The 13,119-nt window shown below is 40.8% G+C and overlaps 1 long non-coding RNA gene across 1 annotated transcript; it reads left to right on the top strand.

Moving 5' to 3' along the window:
* Positions 1–36: 36 nt before the first annotated feature.
* On the top strand, positions 37–11,676 carry LOC148219783 (uncharacterized). Its single transcript, XR_015799534.1, has 4 exons — positions 37–312; positions 3,162–3,291; positions 3,409–4,138; positions 4,469–11,676. It is a non-coding gene; the product is annotated as an uncharacterized LOC148219783 (long non-coding RNA).
* The last annotated feature ends 1,443 nt before the right edge of the window (positions 11,677–13,119 follow it).

Below are 13,119 nucleotides of genomic sequence, written 5' to 3' on the forward strand. Positions count from 1 at the left end.
GGGGGGAGGGGGGGGGGGGGGTTTAAAGGGATAGAAGCACTTCTAAAAGCTTTTAGAAAATAGATCAGGCAGGTGAACATCAAAAGAGAAGGCTTACCAAAGGGGCAGTCCTGTTGCAGAAAGCACCCACAGTCGGAAGTGCTGCTGAAGATGGCAACTCCGCACGCAGACCTCCCTCGCACCATGTGCTGAGTGGATGTGCCATACTCAAACAGACACAAGATTCCTGCTTTCTAAAGCCTGCCAACACAAGACCATTGAGTCGTGGGCTTGTATTGGACAGACGGGGCAGAAGGAGGGGCATTGAGGAAGGTACTGACATTTCATTTTCCACTCTTTTCTGGTCCGCTTTTACTCTCAAGTATTTAATATCCTTTCTTTCCTTTCGCTTAAGGCTTCTCTCTGTTGGAAGAGTGACGGGGCATTGGAATAGGCTGCCCAGGGAAGTGGTTGAGTCACCATTCCTGGTGACCCACCCCTGAATGCGTTTGAGAAAAGGCTGTGTGGCACTTAGTGCCATGGCGTAGTTGACAAGGTGGGCAGAGGTTGGACTCAATCATCTCAAAGGTCCTTTCTAACCTAATTGTTCTGTGATTCTGTGGTTTCACAGTAAATAAGGAAAGTACTGTTCTTCTTAAAAGGCTGTAAAGTTCATTAGGGAGCTTTGTAAAAGCCTTTGGTGTGGTTTTGTGATAAATGTGATTCGTGCTAATTAAATTCTAACTATATTAGCAAAATTGTATTTAGATCAATAGAAGACTATTGTTACCGAGTGAAAGGGGGGGAGATGGGTGAGACAGGATAAAAGACATCTTCCAGATGTTGGGAGTCGAAGAAGGAGGTTAGAAGAAAGTCAGATAAAAATAGTAGAAGGACGGAGGTCTGATAAGCAGCATCTAGAAATACAGCTTCAACCTTGAAGCTGTCAAAAATGGGATGATTCCAAGCATGGGACTTAATTAGAGTCATGTTATGGAAAACATCTGCTCAGTCACACAGGGCGCCTGCGCTACCTGCAGGTCACACCTCGGTCACCGATGAAGATGATGAGCCTTCACCGGAAATAAGACCCTCAAAAGGATAAGAGACCCCCTAACCCATTAGTAGAGCATGCGCCGTGCAGTATAGTTACGTAAATTTTAGGAATAGAAACTAGGAGGAGCTTTCTAGAAACTTCTGTAGCCTACAGTATATAAGTGGGATTGTTAGCCTGGATGCTTTGGTACGTGAGGAATGGGAGCCACTGCCCGTATCCCCGGTCGGAGGGGGGCCCCTCCCCGGTCGGTTTTGCTTATGCTTTATACGAACCTCAATTATACTAAATTACTTACTGCCAAATTTTGTATATTCTTGAATATATGCACTTTGATTGTTTCATCTCCAATACTTTGTCATCTCCAATACTTTGATTGTATTCATTTTGTTACTATTAAAAACTCACTGTTAAATTTAATCTTGTTGCTTGATAAATTGGAAAAAATAGAACATCATTCATAACAGTTTGTTGTGTAAACCTGATGCCACATAGCATGAGCCCGAGCAGCATGTGGATTGCTGCAATAGAGGAGAGAAGGGGCAGCAGGACTTCCATGGCATTTTCATTCTGTAGGTCAAGAGGATATTAATATATCCCAATATTAAAAAAACCCCAGGCATTTCAGAGACCTTCTTTCCATCATTAATGCGAGAAAGCTGCTTGTGAATTGATGCCTCTGTTTAAGAACTACATTGCCTCCACTTGCAGGAGTGGGGCTGCTGAGGGTAAGGGGATCTGGCAGGAGGTAAGGCCCTGGGGGAAACCAGAGTGCTTGTTTCCCAGGAAGGCTCTTTGCGTGCATCCTACCTCACTTCCCAGGGATCCTCCATTCCTCACAATGTCCTCGATTGCAACGTGCACACGCTCCTGCTTCAGCTTCCTGTGCCTAATGCTGAAAAAATTAAAATACAGAAGAACAAGGGTTGCTTTGGCGTTGAGACCCAAAGTAGCTCTTTGATGTCCTGAAAGTGTAATATTATATGTACGGTGAGCTGTTAAGGCACAGTAACTATGAACATCAATAGAAAATTACTTAGATTTGCTGAATCTCTTGGGTTTTGTGTGGAAGAGGAACTGACTGTATGCTGGCCTGAGAAATGTGTTCATAAATTATGCTGTATCTCCCTCTGTTGACCAAGACTTGAATCACACTTAACTGAAAGTCAAGAGAATGATGGCTTTCTGAGTGTAGTTTTAGTTCTACAGGAGGGATCTAAGCTGATCTTTAAAACTGCCCATTTCTGTAAGTTCCTCAATAATAATCCACCATGCAGAGAATAAAGAAATAGAAAAAAAATTAAATACAATTATTAAAATGTAATTACTGTCGTGTGAGACCAGATGGTAGGTTCTGTTGTGGAGGGAGAAATGCATAAAATTAGAAAAACAACAGACAAGGAGGGCTGCAATTCCTAATCCTTCCGTTACTGCAGAATTCATTGGTATGCCTCAAAACAGCATAAGGTGCTGGACTGGTTGCTTCACTGCAGTATCTACTGCCTCTCTTGCAAAATCCTCACAGGTCCCCAGCTCTAAACCAAGGGTTTGAAACACCTTTTGAGCAAACACTGCCATTCTCATTCCGTGGTGACTCCTCCATCTGATCCCATTGGACCTTCCTGTGGGTTAACCTGTAAGAGCAGCAAGTGTCTTTTCAAATGATGTTTTGCATGACATTTTATGTTTCTTAGGAAAAAAACCACGATCTCTGTTTAAAATTCTTTTCTCCACCTTAAAATGTTCATTCTCTTTTCTAAAGATTTTTATATTCCATTCATGAAGTCATGGAAAGATACCCTGCAGAGATATTATAAGATGGTAAAGCTATGCTTGAGTTTACTTTTATACTTTGCAAGGCAAAAGACAAGAAAGAGAAGAAAAAAATTGTTTAAATTACCTTTGCCTGTTCTGTGTCAGGAGCTCAGCATAGCACATAAGTTTTTTAACAGAGAAATTATCCTTGTGACATTCTTATCTTTGGCTTAAGGAAAATCTTCAAGATGCTGTCTTCTTCAAATCTTCAAGATATTACTGCATTTGAAGTGGGCTTGAATCTCCTGTAATGCTTTCAGCCTTCCCTTGTGAAATGAACATCAGTTTTTATTCTAGTGTATTTTGTCTCAAGCACTTTAGATCCCGATACAACGAGACAGAAACTGCACCGGAACTCAAGAGCTGAACATGCAAAGAAACAGAAAAGAGCAGAGGGGGCTGACAATGGTTGTTGATGTTTCGTGTCTTATGAAGCAGATCCGGTGAGTGCTGCTCACTGATAAACCTTGCCTATCTGGGAGCTAAATTGTTTTTCACAAGACTTCTAAAGTGTCTTTGTCAACCAACATGTATGATATTACAGTCCTGGTTTTCAACAGGCATTTGGTACTGCACAGTGCTCTTCTTCAAAGTATTGGAGGAGCTATTGGCCCAAAGAAATTTTTGAAGTCCTGGAAACTAGTAAGCGTCTTTGAGGAGAAGATCTGCTGAAGAAAAAGAAATATCACTTCTATCAGGTTCCACCTAGAAGAAGCATGTTGACAGGAGCTACATGTGACATTCTCATGTTATAAGATTATCTTTTTTAATGAGAATTTGAATTAGTGTGAAAACAGTTTCAGTCTAAGGACATAAGCCCATTAAGAATGTTATAAATCTTCTCTTGCCGTGCAGACTGACAGACATGTGAAGAGGAGCAGCCTGAACCCTTGTTTGATAGGTGCTCAATTTGTTTAGTAAATCTTGATACACAGGGTGTCATATTTTTACCTGTCAGTCTGGTGTCCCTTTGGCACAGTCTTGCTGGCCACACAGGTGCCTTGAGGCTAAGTTTCTTGCACATCAGGTGTTTCTACGATATTGAAGCCCACCTGCACCCATGCAAATACTTGGTTCCTCCACGGCAGAGGTAGAGCATGTGCTCAGCTGATACACTCAGATTTCAGGTGTGCTGCAGTGCCCCATCCACTGGAGTGATGTACATCATGGTTTTGTTTGCACCAAACTGTTGCTCACATGATAATCCAGCTGGATTCAGGGGTAAAAGCTGCTGCTGTGGCAGTCAGTGGGAGCTCTACCACCCTTCTCAAGCACAGCAACACTCACATGGTAAGACTGTCCATGTCAGTAAGTTTGTCTGTGTGTATCATCATAACCGTGTCTGATAGACTCTCCTTTGGCTTCATCCTCAGGTGAATGAATGAATGAATGAATGAATGAATGAATGAATGAATGAATGCAAAACGCTTAAACTGAGCATGCATAATGGATGTTTACTCAGGCACCAAAGATTCCAGAAAAATGTCCCAGTTTGAACCCCATGATGTAGCTCTTTCCTTAGAGCCTCTCCTAAGTCTTTTAATTCCTTAGCCACTGGCCTAAGCACAGGATGACTCACATGGGTCTCACAAGTTCTTTAACCCGTGTTTATCCTCTCAGGCTGTTTCCACTAATGCAACATCACTGACCTCAGCGGATGTATCCCTGACCTGTAATCAAGTAGCAAGTAGAGAAGCAATCCCAAAATCCCTTAGCAATGATGAGCTCTATGGTGTTCCGTCCTGAGAGCATACCCTGGTATCATCCAGCAAAATCTCTCACATAAGCATGAAGGCACTGTTCTCATTGAATTAACAATACACAGCAACTTCTGAATTCTCCATGGTCCTACTGCCCAGTCGCTCAAAGGTGCCTTACGGAAGTGCCACAGCATGAAGGCTAACAACTCACTGAAGCAAGTGTTGCTCTGTTAAAACAAGGCATTTTGATTTTGTTGACATCGATCTGTAATTGCTAACACACTTCTGCTTGCGACTGTATTTCAGAAACAGCTAATTATGTTCTGGACAGTGGACAGAAATCCATAAAATGCCATGAATTATGAGCTCAGAAACTAGGAAACTAGTGGTACATACTGGTCTCGGTGGCTTGTATGTAGCTGGTTTTAATGTATCTACTAGGCAAGGTCCTCCCCAAAGAAAAAACTCAAGAAGTTGGTTGTGGGTGTGGGACACTTGGAAGACTTGTGAGGAAAGAGAAGGCAACAACTCCCATGTTCCCTACTCCTGTGGTGCAGGCACTTCTGGCCCGTATCTCTCCAGGGGTGTGGGCCAGGAGCTCACCTGCAGTGTTTGGCAAAGGCACTCGCTGAGGACATGATCTCCCACAGAGGCCAGACCTCCCTCCGATGGGAAAATGAATTAAGCAACACAATACATTTTTTGTCTGAGGTGTGATGTTATTCATACGGACACTGCTGAGTGTATATCCCATAGCAGCAAAGCAGCAGTCTTTTTCAAGTGTAATACTTGATAATCACAAAAAAAACCCCCAAAACAAAAACAAACAAAAAAACCGCACAAGCAAACAAAAACCCACTAAAAAAAAAAAAAGCCGCAACCAAAAACCCCAAAAAACAAACAAACAAACAAAAAACAAAACAAAAATACACAAACAACAACAACAACAAAAAACCGCAAAACAAAAAAACCCCAAAACCTCGGAGCTCATCATTGCACAGAGCTCTTGATCAGTCTCACAATAACATAACTTTATATGGGAAAGTACCCCTGCACTCTGTGATACTGTAATTAGAAGAATTATTAATGTGCTGAGTGGACATCATTAATGTTTTAATGGAAAATGAAATTAAGGAGTCAGTTGGTTACCCTTCTAACAAAGTGATTCTTGAAGAAAATATTGAAATACAGTAAGTCTGACCCTTTTGACTAAGTTTATGTCTCTAAATACTCTTCTGAAAAAAATCACAGAACACAGAACAATAAGCTCATCATTTTAGGCATTGCTACACCAGGTAATAAAGTACTGTGAAGATAAATGGTTTCTGTCAGAGTGAATGTTGAGTCAAGTAGCAGTTTATGCATGTTGGTACCACACCAAACCATTAAAGCACCCTTGCAAAAAGTGGTGAATAGTTCGGAGTGGAGCTTTATCATAAAAGCTCAATTTCCATGCAATGTCAAGAAAATAGGGGTTTTGAAGTATGTTTTCCAAAATAAGACAAGCGATCAAGGACCAAAAAGCCATATTTGCAAATTAATATAGACCCAGATGGATCATATGGTGAGGTCTCTAGACCGACTTCTGACACATTGGTCTTAAAATCTCAATCATATATTTTTTAAATTTCTAGGGTTCTCAACTCCCTTGACAGTTTACTGTTAGTGTATTGAGCATTCTTCCTTTTTATTGCTGTGGTTAATCTAAAATCATTAAAGTTATTCTATATGAAAAATTATTTCCCAGAATGACAGAATGGCTGTGGTTGGTGGCACCTCTGGAAATTACTTAGTTCAGTTCTCTGCTCAAAACAGCTTCAACCAGGTTGTCCAAGCCTGTTTCCACTCAGTTTTTTTAATATTTCCTAGAATGAAGACTCTTGTGCTGAATTACCTTGATAGTGCAAAAAATAGTAATTGCATTTAAGTAGAATTTCCTTTATTTTACTTAATATGCATTGTGTCTTATCTTTTCATCAGGCACTGATGGGTAGTGTCTGGCTCTCTATCTACATACCTAACCAGCTATACCTATAAATGTATTTGTTTTATTTTATTTGTTTCTCATGAAGTCACACGGAACAGAAAAAGGCAAGTTATGACACTTTTTTCTATGAAACATCACCTTGTCCCAGCTGGCTTTTTTTCCATTTGAGCATTCAATGTAACAATTGCAGAGTGCTTGATATTTCTATTTTATTCTCTTCCTTGTTCATCTAACTTTTGGAAATCCAGACAGCAGGGTCTTTCAGGCCTTTAAACAAGTCACTGCTTTTTGCATGGTTGCGCTTAGACACACAGACACACAGACATGCACATACACAGACACATAGACACACACCTTGTGGTAGCTCTTTGGTGAATTTTCAAAATATAAATCTGTCCTCTGTTGTTAAGACACACATGGATAAGACAAATCTGTGACAAATGGGGACTTAAGAGAGAGAAAATTCCTGTGAATCTTACTTACATGTGCTTCACTCAACAAAATAAGGAGACCATCTCTGACTTTCTGCAGAAATATACAGCTAGGAACATTTCAGTCATTATTTTGATTTGTCCATGGTTCACAAGTGTGTCTTTGTCTTTTGGGCCAGCACAGAAGCACCAAGAGCATGCCAAGAGCTCAGAAGACAAGAAGCAAACTTTGTTTCAACTACCAAGGCTTAGAATTGCGTTTTTGAAGGTTGTCAAGGGCATATATAGGGAAATTTTCAGCACAACAGAGAAGATAAATTTCACAGATATGCCATCCTTTCTTGTATCTCGCCATGGTATTCCCTTTCAAAGAAGAAATAGTTCACTCATTGTGAGCTATTTTAGCCCAGGTCTGACACTGATCAGTGTTCTTAACTAAAAATAATCCTGAATTGGGTTACCTCTACTTTTCAAAGTATTTTAGTAACTCAGGCTGTAGTCCCAGCCTTAGAGTTTACCTATTCAATTGGAAAAAAAGGCAACAAGGAAACAGATAGTTGGATATAAATGAAGCCTGCTCTTCTTCCCTAAGGCAGCTGCCACTCTTTACCAATATATCGGTGACCAGCATAGTCACCTCCTCTAAGACATTGCACCTTATACTCCCAAGTATATTGTGAATAAATCACATTGCTTTCGCAACCTTAATCTGACTCCATCTTCTAAAACTAAAATAAATTACCCAGATTCACATTTTCAGTCTTCCCAAAAACCTAACCCTCTCACCATGTCCTTAACCAGAGAGTTAACGTGGTATTTGCTAATATCAGCGCTGAATGCTGCCAGGCGAAGCAGCTGGACAGCTTGTTAGCATCCTTTCCTTGCAGCAGTTACTCTACCTCCTCTTGAGGTCCAGAACAATCATCTCATTCAAGTGACCCCCATGAATGCAGTTGTACCCCAGAGCACCAAGTGCAAGGCTGTATGAACAACAGGAGAGTTGAAATCAGATGTCATCAGCCCTGGCCTCAGCAGGGCTCACCATTGGACCACAAGCAGGAGGGGAATTAACCACGCTGGTTAACTCCTGGCACAGGCATGCAAAGGGCTTGTGTGGCCCAGGTATGTGGGAAGGGGGAGGGAGTGGCAGTGCCAGCCACACCCAGGGGCAGAAACTGAACCAAACCACACCACCCAACCATGGCTGCTGTTTTTCCTGGGCATTGGAAGCACAATTCTGGCTTTGCCTCCAAGGGTGTCCCCCAGCCCCACCACTGCACCATCAGGGCACTCTGCAATTCACAGCACAATTACAGAGAAGCCTGAGAAGACGTATCATCTGCTCTGTGTTGCTCATAACAAGACACTGCTCAGGACCTATCCGTGCTTTAGTCTCTGTCACTCTCTTCCCATCAGTTCCTTCAGGGATGTGCAAGCAGCAGAGAGTTCCCAGATGAATAAACCAGAGTAGCTACAAGATCCAGCTTAACTGAGGTGATCCAGCCTTGGGACAAGAGCTTTCAGGGTGCTGCAGGAGGCATTCATTATGTCCATTATTCCTCATTTAACCACACTGCAACCTGCTTGTCTTCCTGCAATTTCCACACTCGGTGTTGAAGTCCAAAAATACCCCCAAAACACCCAAAGCACTATAAAACAAAGGTGAAAAGCCCTTCCTGTCTAAGTTTGCAGACTGGATTTTTCTCTCCCAAATGAAGGTCTGTAGGGTTCTCTGAGAGAACAAAGAGTCAAGTCTTTAGTGCTTTAGACTCAGCACAGTGTGTAGAAAATATTTTATTAGAGAGATATTTGTGGATGTACAGGTCTCACTCTGGCAGAGACACATGCACACAAACACTACATAGGAATTCAAGTTAATTTGGATTAGGAGAGGTGCCTCTTACACAGAGAGCATTCACTTGACTGGGACCAGAACCATTAACATCTGTCCTATCTTCTGGAATTATCATTAACGGTCCTCCGGTTCTGTGTGGGTGTTTGGTTAAAACAGGAAAGGAAAAGCATGCATGCACTTAAAATAGTTATTACCAGAGACTAACTGAGAAGATAATTTTACATGTCATTAACTAAGCACGTAAATAGCATGTGAGGATTGAAACACAGAGACGCATGCAATAATCACATCATATCGCATCATATCACTCCACTGTTTTCACCGTTTCTGAGATTTCCAAGCCGAGGCAAGGCTATGTGATTGTTTTGGGAAGTGTAGGAACACCATCTAGCGTTGTCATTTGAAAAAAGCAAGTTGTGTCCCAGCCCCCACGGTAGGACAGGACAAAAGATGACTGGAAAAATTGCAGGAATTGTAGCTACGTCCTTCATCAGGATAAAGCACGAAGTGAACGAGCTGTGTGACAACAAATGAAGCATATCAGAGCCCATCTTTCTAAGAAATGAGGAGAAATGTTGTAACAATTTTAGTGCTCACATTTCACCAAATCAGGCAGCTTTGCTCTCTTTAGCTTTGCATTACTATCCCGTCTGGCCACACTGAAGGGTTTGTTTTGAGGATAAGAGTTTTCTCACCACTTCTGTTACATGAAAGAAGTGAGTTTGTTTTCATAATTCCTGAAATTGGAGGGTTAGAATGACATCTGAATGCATATTTCACAGCTAAATCTGGCATGAGCAGTGTATTTCCTATGTTCATTTTTGGACAGAGCAAACACTATTAGAGCTAGAGAGAGGGGTTTTTCCCAGCTTCAGTCCCCGTTACAGCAAATAAGTCTGGCAATATCACTGCTGTCCACTGCAGCAGCAGTGGCCTGAGAGGGTGCCCCCGGGGAGGCAGCTCTGCAGCCCCATTCCTTCATCAGCGCAGAGCATTGAGAGTCTAGGGCACTCTGCTAGGAAGAGAAGTGAGACAGAGCAGAGACCCTCCTGCTCCTGAGGCACTGCTGGGTGAGACAGCTTATTCCAGCATCTCTCCATAACCTGGGAACATGCTACCGTGCAGTTAGGTTTCTTAGGCATCTTTCTCCCGAGCAGTTCATGTCCTCAGATTCCCCAGATATATACAATTAACTCCTTTCCACTCATTCTTTAGCACAGAACTGTAATCTTTTGGGGTTTTTGTGTAGAACTCAGCAGAATCAAGCTTAGGAGGAAAACAGTCATCAAGCCTATTATTAACTCCATTAAAATCTCACTTACTAAGGTTTCCTTGGCCCATTATTCTCAAAATATAAAAAAATAGTTATTTAATATTTGCCATTTGTATTCCTAAATATGAGCATTGCTTTTCTGTAATTTAATATTTCAAGCAGACTGCAGTGAATTTCAGGTCTTATTATGACAGATATCCATATAGATTAAAAGTTGTTAGCTTTCTTTCATTTTCGAATTCCTCATATTTTAAAAAGCTAGGTGTGATTACAGCCATGTATGTGTTAGTTCAGGACAAATAAGGGAGGTTTTGCACATATTAAGATGGACAGCAACCATCCCTATACTGCTAAAAAACTGAATAATAATGACTATGATCAGTAGTCTATGCACATAGGTTTCTTATCCATTCACTTGATGCCAAAATTTGATGAGATTCATTGAAAAAAATCCCAAGTTTGAAATTAGCAGGGAGTAAAAGCACTATATTGCTAGACAGAGATGTGGTCAATCCTACTTACATCAGACTTCTTTCATCATGAGCTCACATTTGTTCTAAACACATGAGCAGTAAGTTTTATACCTAAAATGAATTCCTATCTCCAATGGACTGTAACAGCACCATTACATGTATTAATTTCAATATTTAAATATTTATTTACACTCACTGTAACTGTCTCAAATACCTGTCTCAAATACAAGGTTCAACAGGTAAATGGAAATTCAGAGCTGTCAAGGACTGATTAATGGTATGCAGGGTATGTTCTGGCAAAGTTTATGTCTGCTTCTTTTTTTACCTAGCACATGCAGGTCTTTAGGCATTTTGAACATAGTCGCTATTGGAAAACAATCATCCACTACCTGTTAAAATATCTTCTCTGAGTTCCACAGTCTTTTCTAGTACATTTAAGGGAAGTATATGTTGCATTAAACATGGCACTTAAGCAGCTTGGTGAGCTGTAGGAGGCAGGGCCACCACACTGGATGCTGGGTGGGAGACCTGTGAGTCCTAAAACCCAGAGTAAACCTGGGCTGTTCTCCTGCTGGATTTAACAAGCAACACAGGCAGAAATGCACACTATAGCCCAATGCCCTGTTTGTTTGGACAATCTATGTTAATGGAACATTTTGTCATTAAACAGGCTGATCACACAGACAGATCTCAGAGACTGTACACAGGCCTGTCTCTAATTCATTTTGCTTTAAGAAATCTTCCTAGCATTGTTGTGTCTCTCCTACTTACTTTGCTAATAAAATTAAAATGTACAATTATAAAACTACAGATTTGCTTTCTTCTGCTCCCTGGTATTCCCTGTAGCATGAAAAAAGACCTCCAAAACTTTAAGGTTAATTTGAATGTTGTTTTAATGAAACAGTTTGTAAAATATGCTTGTGTTGCACCCACTTGTAGTGTTTCAAGAATCCTATTTATGGCCACTCACTTCCTGAGGCATTTAAGTGAGATGAAGAATCTGGAGACATGAGACAGCACATTAAACACTTTGATCCTTGTTTTTCTGCAGCAGACAGGGGAATCCCCATGAATAATAAGGAAGGAAATCTAGGGGTTTCCCTGAAGATCAGCTAACCTCCTAAGCATCTTTTGAAGTACTGTGCAGCAGAAACACTAATAATCGAGCTAGGAATAGTACAAATAAGTGTGATTTGGTGGATATGCTTAAGCTACATTTTTGCAGAAAATTGATAGTAACTAACACATGGCTCTTCATGTAAGATGGTTTCTCTTTCCTTGCTTTGCACCACTTCCAAGGAACAAAGCACCACAGATAGTACTGAAGTGTCTTTCAGGTTTGCATGCGACAAGCAAGTGGCTGGAGCAGAGCTGGACTAAACAGTTAAATAAATTATTACTTCACTGGAAAAAGAAGTAGCACAGGAAGAAAAGCTATTCCCAAATCATGGACTAATTCATCAAAACTTGTCTAAGAAAACAGCAGAGGAAGATTTTCAAAACTTCAGAACAGTGCTTTTTGGCATGCATTCTATTTAGAACTGTTCTGCTTTCAAAATTTTTAGTTTTGAAAATGTATTTGGGTTTGGGGTTTTTTTTGTAATTTGAAAATCGGATTTTATTTAAGAAGGACGGTGTTAAGGTTAAGAAGGTTAAGAAGGTTAAGAAATTTAGAAATAAGGAATTGGTGATAGTAGAAATACGCAAAATATTTGGGTTTAGAAAGAACCCAAATAAATCTGGGTTAGTTCTTGGCTTGCTTTCAGAAAATAATTGTTTCAGTCAAACTTTCTTTAATTTCTATTCCTTGTTCAGTCAGCAGTTCTTCCCATTCAGTCAGCATAACAAAAGAGAATTAATCACCCCGCCTTAGCCCGGAGTAACTTTTCTGATTATGACTGAAATTTTTTTGTCACACCCAAACGCAGGGATCCGGTGATAACTGATTTTGCTGTGTTTCCCTGACTTCAAGTGCCATGAGTGTGCCACAAGTTCTGAATGTACTTCAAGTTTCCACTGAAATGCCACATAGCCTCCCCCACAGGCGTGTACATCTGCATTTCAAGTAAACACCGTCCTTTCCCTTGCTGAGCAGGTTAAATGTTGCTGCATAAGGAGAAGGAATTTTGTTGCCTCACGTTTTTGCCAGGCAGACAGTATCTTGTTAGATCAGTAAAAACTGGTATCAATATGTTACAGACAAGCTAGCATTGAAAGCAAGAACAGATGAGAAAGTAGAGTGTAGTATCAAACAAAACACTGTTTGCTATATGGCTATTTGAGGACTTGTGTGAGTAAATACTGCCAACAGCAAAACCAATGTGATGGGTGAAAAAGAGTTCAACTGGTTTTACCCAGCTTCAACAACGCTAGCAGAGATCAAAGACAGAGAACACAACATTTCAGTCATGAACAGAGGAATATTAAACAATACCTTATTTTTCTAGCGCCTCTGCCACTTAAATGAAAATGCTGCCTCAGAGCAGTTCTAGTGGAAAATAAAGAGTACCTGGCTGGCCCAAAACAACATGCACATATGTAACAGCACATGT

This window comes from Sturnus vulgaris, chromosome Z (assembly GCF_052056855.1).
Source record: "Sturnus vulgaris isolate bStuVul1 chromosome Z, bStuVul1.hap1, whole genome shotgun sequence".
In the NCBI taxonomy this organism is placed as follows: domain Eukaryota; kingdom Metazoa; phylum Chordata; class Aves; order Passeriformes; family Sturnidae; genus Sturnus; species Sturnus vulgaris.